Below are 7,971 nucleotides of genomic sequence, written 5' to 3'. Positions count from 1 at the left end.
CGCCCATCTTATTATGAGGCCTTGTCGTGATCTTTAGATGAACCTGTATGCTGATGCATCTCAGTGATAGTTTTCCTTCTGTTGGCGCGGCACAAACAAGCGGCGGTGAATGCCGTGTAACATTTCCCTATGCCCTCTCGTTCACAAAACAATCAGTAAAACGATGAAAACGGCTTACAGACGCCACAGTGGGGGACATAATAACTGATCCCGGCGTTTCTGTATGAACTCCTGAATGTACAGATCGGCCGCCCCTTCGTCGGAACTGGCACTTCTGTTTTGAGTTAAGCTCACTTCATACCACGACTTCTTATATGAACTTATTCCCATGAATATTTTGCGTAAAAAAAGCATTAATAAATTCATCCGTATCCTATGTCAACCTTTTTACTAAATGCTGGACTTTTAGTGTTATCTATTTATTAATTTACTACCAGCAATGAAATCAGGGACCAGTTTTGGAGAAGCAAAAATCAATTTAAAAGTCGTCCAAAAAAAAGCCGTGAATTTATTTCGCCGAGATGGAAACCACAAGCATCTTAAAAAGGTTGTACAGGTTTTTCCAGGAAATGAAGTGGAATATGCTGACCTTTGAAATACAATTGCCATACGCAATGTATCGAAGGTGAAAATAACCGCACAAGAGTGAAATCAAGATGCCCTTAATAATTCCATGGAATCGAAAATTTCATTTGTTTCGGGTCGTAAGCCTCAACCAGAAAGACAACAAGTGTTGATGCGATCACTTCAGCTCAAAGCCAGATACGCAATTTTTCGATGAAAATTAAGCAATTTTCAGGAATGGTTTCGAATGTATCATTATTTTGCGAAAATTGATAAGTTCCAAAATATATCCAATGCCAAATGACCAAAAGGCAATATTGGCACTATTGTGGGAGGCCCCTTCTCGTATCGAGCAGTATTGGTCGGAAATTATTTCCTCCGAACGTTAAAACTAGATCTCAGAAAAAGGTCACGGTCATCGGCGGTGCCCTTTATAACTCTAGAGAGTCTTTTATGTCATCCACATCGTTTTATGGCGCTTGAAACTCGAGCATTAGAATGGCACCGAGGTCGCCTTATAAGAATATAGTAGGGCGCCTCGCCTTCCTCCCCGTCGGTCAACCCTTCTCGTCTCGGCCCGAGGAACTCACCGCCTGGAAAGGAGTTGAACAATTGGAACAGACTGCAAGCCAAGCGATGTGGGAAGCCAACGGATGTTTTCCAAAGTTCCTTCGACGCATTGCGAACTCCTTCCCTCGAAATCTTTGAACGGGCAATCGAAGCACGGCCATCGAATCACGTTAAACACTTGCAAGAATAATTTGGGACACATTTCTATTCTTTATAATATTTCTGAGTACTTTTAAAACATTTATTAATTGATATCATTCATGAAACCAAGAATGGCGACCGTTACTTTATGGGAGTAAACAAGTTTCACTTCAACACGCAAATGCAAGAGTGGTACAATTATCCCAACTGCTATTTTTACTTCCTTAGACGAGCATTCACTTGTTTATGATACTACGCACACTACCACCGTTCCTCTTGGAATCCACGCAACTTCTAGAATTTAAGCGTTGACCGACCGTGGGACGAATATTTCATGTGCTACAAAATAGAGCCTTCTACCGAATAGAGCGATCAGATCTCTCTCTCTCTCTCCCTTCCGTTAGAGGATTCTCAGCTGACGTCTCTGAAACGGGACCCGGGCTCGTGTGGACAACTAACAAGAATACGTTCACTTTCCCGGAATGTGCACTATGCAATCACCCGGTGCCCGAAAACCGGATTAAAAAGTGGCTTTTCGAGAACACAGGAAAGCAGACGAGCCACCAACGATCCGCGCGTCCAAAGTTAAAAAAAATACGAACTCCCGTCATCTAAGATAATTTCCTGGAAACAAAGTGAGCCTGTCTGTGGAAAATTGACCGTGATATAATAGACTGATCAAGTTACATCTCATGTCAATATTTGGTTGGTTTTTCCCTCAGGGTTCGCTTTAGAAAGAAGGAAGGAAGAAACAGTTGACATGTCATAGAATGTTGACATTTCGTGGTAGATATTTCGTACCTGATTGTGGGACTAAGTTGACGCTGGTCCCTCTCTTTTCAGCGCTTTATGTGATTTAGGGAGTTGTGTGTACGCAATTCGTTCTACGTAACCAGCAATCTTATGAGTTAAACATATGAGGAGAAATTTTAATCACCTCGTACCTGTGTCGAAAGCATTTCAAACTTCTTAACTCGCCTCGAATTGGATTATGGGAAACAATCCTTGGGTTCACGTTCCTCCCCCGTACCGTCTTGGTTCATCCTTGATGGGCTGTGGTCAACTCGCATCAAGTTATTTTTGCGGCATGACCTCCCATGCCGCGCTCCTTGCCCTCAGTCGGCAGAGGGGCAACGAGGGGAGTGACCCAAACTCCCCAAGGTCCCGGAGCCGGTTTCCACCTTCCCACCTCCCGCAGTTCCCAATACTCCTCGCCTTCTTTTTTTAGGAATGGAAATCCCCCAGCTTGGAGGCACCCTCCCCCAAGGACACGCGCACTTCAGGGGGCACCGGCGTCTACGCTTGAGGGATTTGCGCCTTAAAATATACCCTTAATGGTTTTAGGAGAGACACAATAGGGCTCCCCCAACTCCATTCTCTCATTAACGCAGATGCTAAACCTATCCCATGCGCTATTAAAATGAAATTAGGTTATAATTGTAATAATTTGCCACCCCGTGATTTTAAAAACCATAAACATAGTAATCAACCCGAAGGTCGGTTTGGTAGGTGATGGTAGAGTTCACCCAGTACTAAGCCCTATACGGCGTGTGAAAATTCACACATCAGGGTAGGGGGGCCAGTTCCTTTCCCTGTGCCGGTAATGGTTTCCCAGGAAGATCTGGTACCCGAAAAATCACATTGCTTGGAAGGAGCTGAATGTGCCCAGAGTGCCTCGCCCGGGAATCGAACCCGGGACCCTCCGGTCCATAGCTCTACCCACTGGACTACCGCGACCCTCTCCTTGATTCAAGGCCTAAAAATACTTATCAGCCAGTTCATCAGCTAGTACCTAATTCATTAACAGTTATCAATTTAAACAGCCTTATAAATGTACGAACAAGTCCAGGAATAAAGGTGAACCCACTGGTATAAAAAATAAATTACATCCATTAGTTTTTTGCATGAGACTTTTGTTATTACAAACGGGATTAAGTAATACTCGGCATCAGAAAAATAACGAGTTAATGCGTGATTAAATTCGAAAATTATGGAGGTCAGGTACATCGCTCCCCTTTGACTTTTCGAAGGCCATCCTCCTCGGGGCGTTCAAGACGGTTGACTGAGTGCTGACCGTTCAGTGCGCGTTGATTTAAATTATTTACCTTGGAATATCAGTCACTGTTGAAAGCCTTTAAAAAATAATGAGAATAGTGAATAGACAAGGTGTGATCAAAAAACAACGCCAGACTGATTTTATTCTACGCAAACCGTTCAACGGATCTAAACGAGACACGGTGCGCCATCTAGCGACACATCTGACGACTAAAACGAGAGGTTTTGCGTTTGTTTACGTCGAGTAGTTACGCAGCAGCAGCGGTACGTGTCTTAACCTGTTCGTCGCCGCGTGCAACGGTAGCAATGAAGGAGCTAGAGGAACAGCGTGTGTGGGCGAAATGTTGTTTCTACAGAGACATTTGGAATGATTCAGCAAGCCTTTGTTAATGAAGATATGGGTCGAAGCCAGTGTTTTGAGTGGTACAGTCGTTTTAAGTCGGGCAGAACCTCGGCAGATGAAGATTCGCGAACTGGCTGGCCTTCCACTTCGACAGACCCCCAACCATGTCAAATTGGTGGACGATTTGGTGCGGGAAAATCGCCATCTAACTGTTAGGGAGATATCCGAGGAAATGAACATTAGTTATGGATCCTGTCAGACAATTTTGACATGACGCGCGTCGCATCAAAATTCGTCCCGCGGGTGATGACTGATGAACAGAGACAAAAACGTGTGGACATTTGCCAGGAACTCCTGGATCGAGCCAATGCCTACCCAGAGTTTCTCAAAACCTTCTTTCTGTTTCCAAAGTTAAAATCAACCTGGAAAGGGCGCCGATTCGCCTCTATTGCGGCCATTTAAACTAATTGTACGGCGGGCCTGAAGAGGCGGCTTACCAGGTAGGGATCGAGAACTGGAAGAAACGTTGGCAAAGGTGTGTCGTCAGCCAAGGCATGCACTTTGAGGGCGACATGGTCGATTAAGCTGCATCCTCCGAAATAAACAAGTTATAAAATCAGTTCTGTCTTCTTTTGATCACACGTTGGAAGTAAGAAGGAAATGGAAGAGATTTCTCATGAAGAGAAGAAACGAGTTAAGAATTATATTACAGCGGATATGAGTTTCGAGCGTTTGGGAAAGTTCACGCATTTTGGCGGTACCGAGAGCAAGAATCGTTTTAGCAGTAAGAATCAGTCCATAATTGGCCCTTTTTTTAAATTATAATTAAAATAGATTTAAACACTAAATATATAAATATGGAAGATATTATTGTAATATTAATCAATGTTGTTTTTCTTTCAAAATTATTGGCACGCCAAATCAAAAGAACGAAATCGTGAAAATTCTCATTTTCGTAACAAATGAAATGATTCGCAGCCACTCAAAAACACGTTTCCTGCTGATGTTTTGGAATGCAGTTACCAATATAAAATTATTATTGCCCAGTATTAATTGGTCCTTTACAATTTAATGGTGCGGCGCAAAATGATACTTACGAAAAGGTTTTTACATTTTATAGTATATCCAAGGGTATAAAATATAATAATGTTTACATCCATTTATTTAATAGCTAGAAGTTCCCGATTGTAATTGCGCAGAATTTTTTGTTGTTTGTATTGAAGTCTTTTTATGGAGGAGTGTTTGCGGAGGAAAGGGAAAATATTTTAAAAGCGTCCAAGTATATCTCTTGTGCCCATGGAAATCTTTTTTAAGTGGGGCGATAAAAATGGATGTTGCCACTTTTCCACGAAATAAGACTCTTAGTTATCTTCAGGCGCAAAACCTTAAAGACTTGTACCTGAAGATGATTCTCTAGATCGATGCACGCGAAGTTATTAAAGATTATGCTGTTTTTATTAATTGTTCTTTTCTAATTTTGAACTCTTTCCATCACATCAATCTGGAAACTTTGAATGTTAAATGCAAATAAAAAATCTGCAAAGAATAATCCACAATATCCCTTTGGAATGAATTCTTGATGCTACAATGTAATCTAATCTAATGGGCTTTATCTAAAGCTTTATCTAAGGCTTTATCTAAATGGGCGGGCAATCTAAAGTTAACTTTATTGTGTGTAGACAACGTCACTGTTGAATGATCTAACGCATGAAAATGCTACACATATCTGGCCAAAACGAAATAACTGGCTGGCGAGAAAACTTTTTGCCAAACGCTGCAGAATGTAATCGATAGGGTCGGATGCTGGGTCAATAATAAGTCATGGGGAATTAAATATTGAGCTATTGGGAGATGTGAAGTTATAACATCAAAGAAACTTTCGAGCATAAGTTTTCAAGTAAAACCTATCTTTAAAAAGTTCCATCAAAGCCCACGAAAGACGCTATTGATTTTAATGCGTGAATTATAAAAAATACAGATTTGAAAAATTGAAACTAGATCAAAGCCCTTAAAATACGCTTTCGAGTGATGCATACTTATGGTTCCCACCTAGTTGATTTCCCTCCATCTAGGGCTTGGTTGTATGTGATTGTCGTCAAATGTCTGTAATGTAGGGTTAGGTGGAAGAAGGGACTATTAGTCCCAACCTCGCCCAATTAAGTCGATAAATAAATAAAATAAATACTTATGGGGAATTAATGGATTGCTCGAGAATATAATGAGTGCATTCAAAAAAGTACCTTGCAGACGTGCTTCACGTGCCCGAGATCATGGGCATTAATGATTTTCTCCTCCGTTCTGTCCAGGCTAGCCCTTATATCCAGAATCATGTTGAATTTTCAGAAAGAGATCCTTTGCTTGACGCTAGTCCGAATCCCAGTTTCATTAATTAAAATTATCAAAATACGTCAATTATGAAACGTATGTGTGAATAAAATTAACTTGTCAGTGTCACTCTGTACAGACCATGATGAAGGAACAGTGACAATTCCAAATTAAGTCCGCTTCCTTTAATAATTCTAAATTCGTACACTCGTGATACAATACCCGCGTTTATCAATTGTGGTAATGCTGTCGGGAAGCATTGCTGCTGCCCATATACCAGCGTTGAATGTCGAAATTAAAAACGTCTTTTATTTAGTGTAAAAGTTCTATGATTGACGGAGGATCACCTGAATTTATACAACGAAAGAGATCTATGCTGAGAGATCATCACGAGTTTTCTTTCGCCATTTTTCACTGGTAAGGTATCTTGCGAGTATGCCGCAGGAGTATTGTCAAAATGCATGGTCTCCATTTTAATAATGGGCTCACAACTGCAGGAATATCAATGAAAACATATGTGATGCAGGCTCTGCGGAACTCAAGTTGGATTCCCCTCGTTCTAATGACTCCATTGCAACATTGTATTCCAGCGCTTTGAATGTTCTGCATCCCCGTCTCCGCCCCGCCCAACCACCTGCTCGCTCCCACCTGGATACCTATCGTGTTCACCTCCGTTCGGGAGACCTTGAGATCCTTGGACGCACCGAGCACTATGAGTGACCCCTCACTCCATACGGACGCGGAAGTCTACTTCTCGTCTACCTGGCTCAAGTCACGCTTGAGGTTTCTCTTGCAGAATATACCTTAATCTTATTTTCTTTTCTAGAGATGTGAGTAATGAGTGTTCTTAATTGATTACTGGCGTAATGTTGAAATGAGCTGTTCAGCACTTATTCCGCTGACAAATGGTATGCGGTAGGCCTCGAAACGCCCGAAGTGTCTTCTTTTTTCCGGTCGTACTTGTTTCTGAAGCATCTGTATCCAATGCTCTTGAATTAAATGACGAAGTATTTTTTCTTCCTATAAAAATCATCATTCTTTGACTTTCAGGCACCAATGGAGGCGACAGAATTGCGAAAATCGTGGTGTGTAACCTGTTCCGCGACATTCTAATAGTTATCCGCATTATTCGTATGGTTTTAGGCATAAAAAACTGCTCTCTTCACTAAAAGATAACAGCGGGTGTTGCTCTGAGCCTGGAAGAACCAAGACCCAACACTTTGCCATTCTCTCTTCCCCGTCTGGCGCTGCGTCTTTCATTCCCCACTTCTCTTATCCAGCGTCCGCCACTGTTGGTCGCGTGACGTCGGGCACCCGAGGGCTGCCTAATTGTCAACTCAAAGTGCACGATCGCTTCCCTTTCTCTCGTCATTCCGGAAATGCGCTGAAGGACATTCGGCTCTACGCGGGTCGTTCAATAAGTTCTTAGAATATCTAAGAACTGGCGCTTGGATTATCGGAAAATGTATGCTCTAGTAAGCCTCATCTCTCTCTTGACTGCTGTTAAAACTTCAGCTATATTCATCGCCTGGTTTCATTTTAATATCCAATTGAAGCGACAGATATTTTTTAATTAGAAAAAATGTGACAAATTAAGTTTCGTGCGTTGATTAAACACTTCTTTTTAAAAGAAAACGCCAGAGAGTGATCAAAGCTGAGTTGGATGAAGTACATGGCAAGTGTGCCCCTGCGTTTACGACTGTTTACAATTGGGTGAATGAAACATAACGTGGTCGTCCATGCACAAATGATGAACATCGTTCGGTAAGTCCAGTGGAAGTGACTCCCTTCGAAACGATTGAGAAAATAGACGATATAGTTTAGAGCGATATCGATGAATCAAAGTTCAAGAAATAGTTGAGGCCACGCGCATTTCACGAAGTACAGTGCTCTCAATTTCGCGGAAAAACTTGCGTATGACATATTCTCGGCAAAATGAGTGCAGCCGCGTTTGCTCTCGGTGGAGAGAATAA

The sequence above is a fragment of the Hetaerina americana genome, unplaced genomic scaffold, assembly GCF_022747635.1.
Source record: "Hetaerina americana unplaced genomic scaffold, ioHetAmer1.1.p SCAF_29, whole genome shotgun sequence".
Classification (NCBI taxonomy): domain Eukaryota; kingdom Metazoa; phylum Arthropoda; class Insecta; order Odonata; family Calopterygidae; genus Hetaerina; species Hetaerina americana.
The sequence above is the reverse complement of the archived record's forward strand: the minus strand, read 5'-3'. Positions refer to the sequence as shown.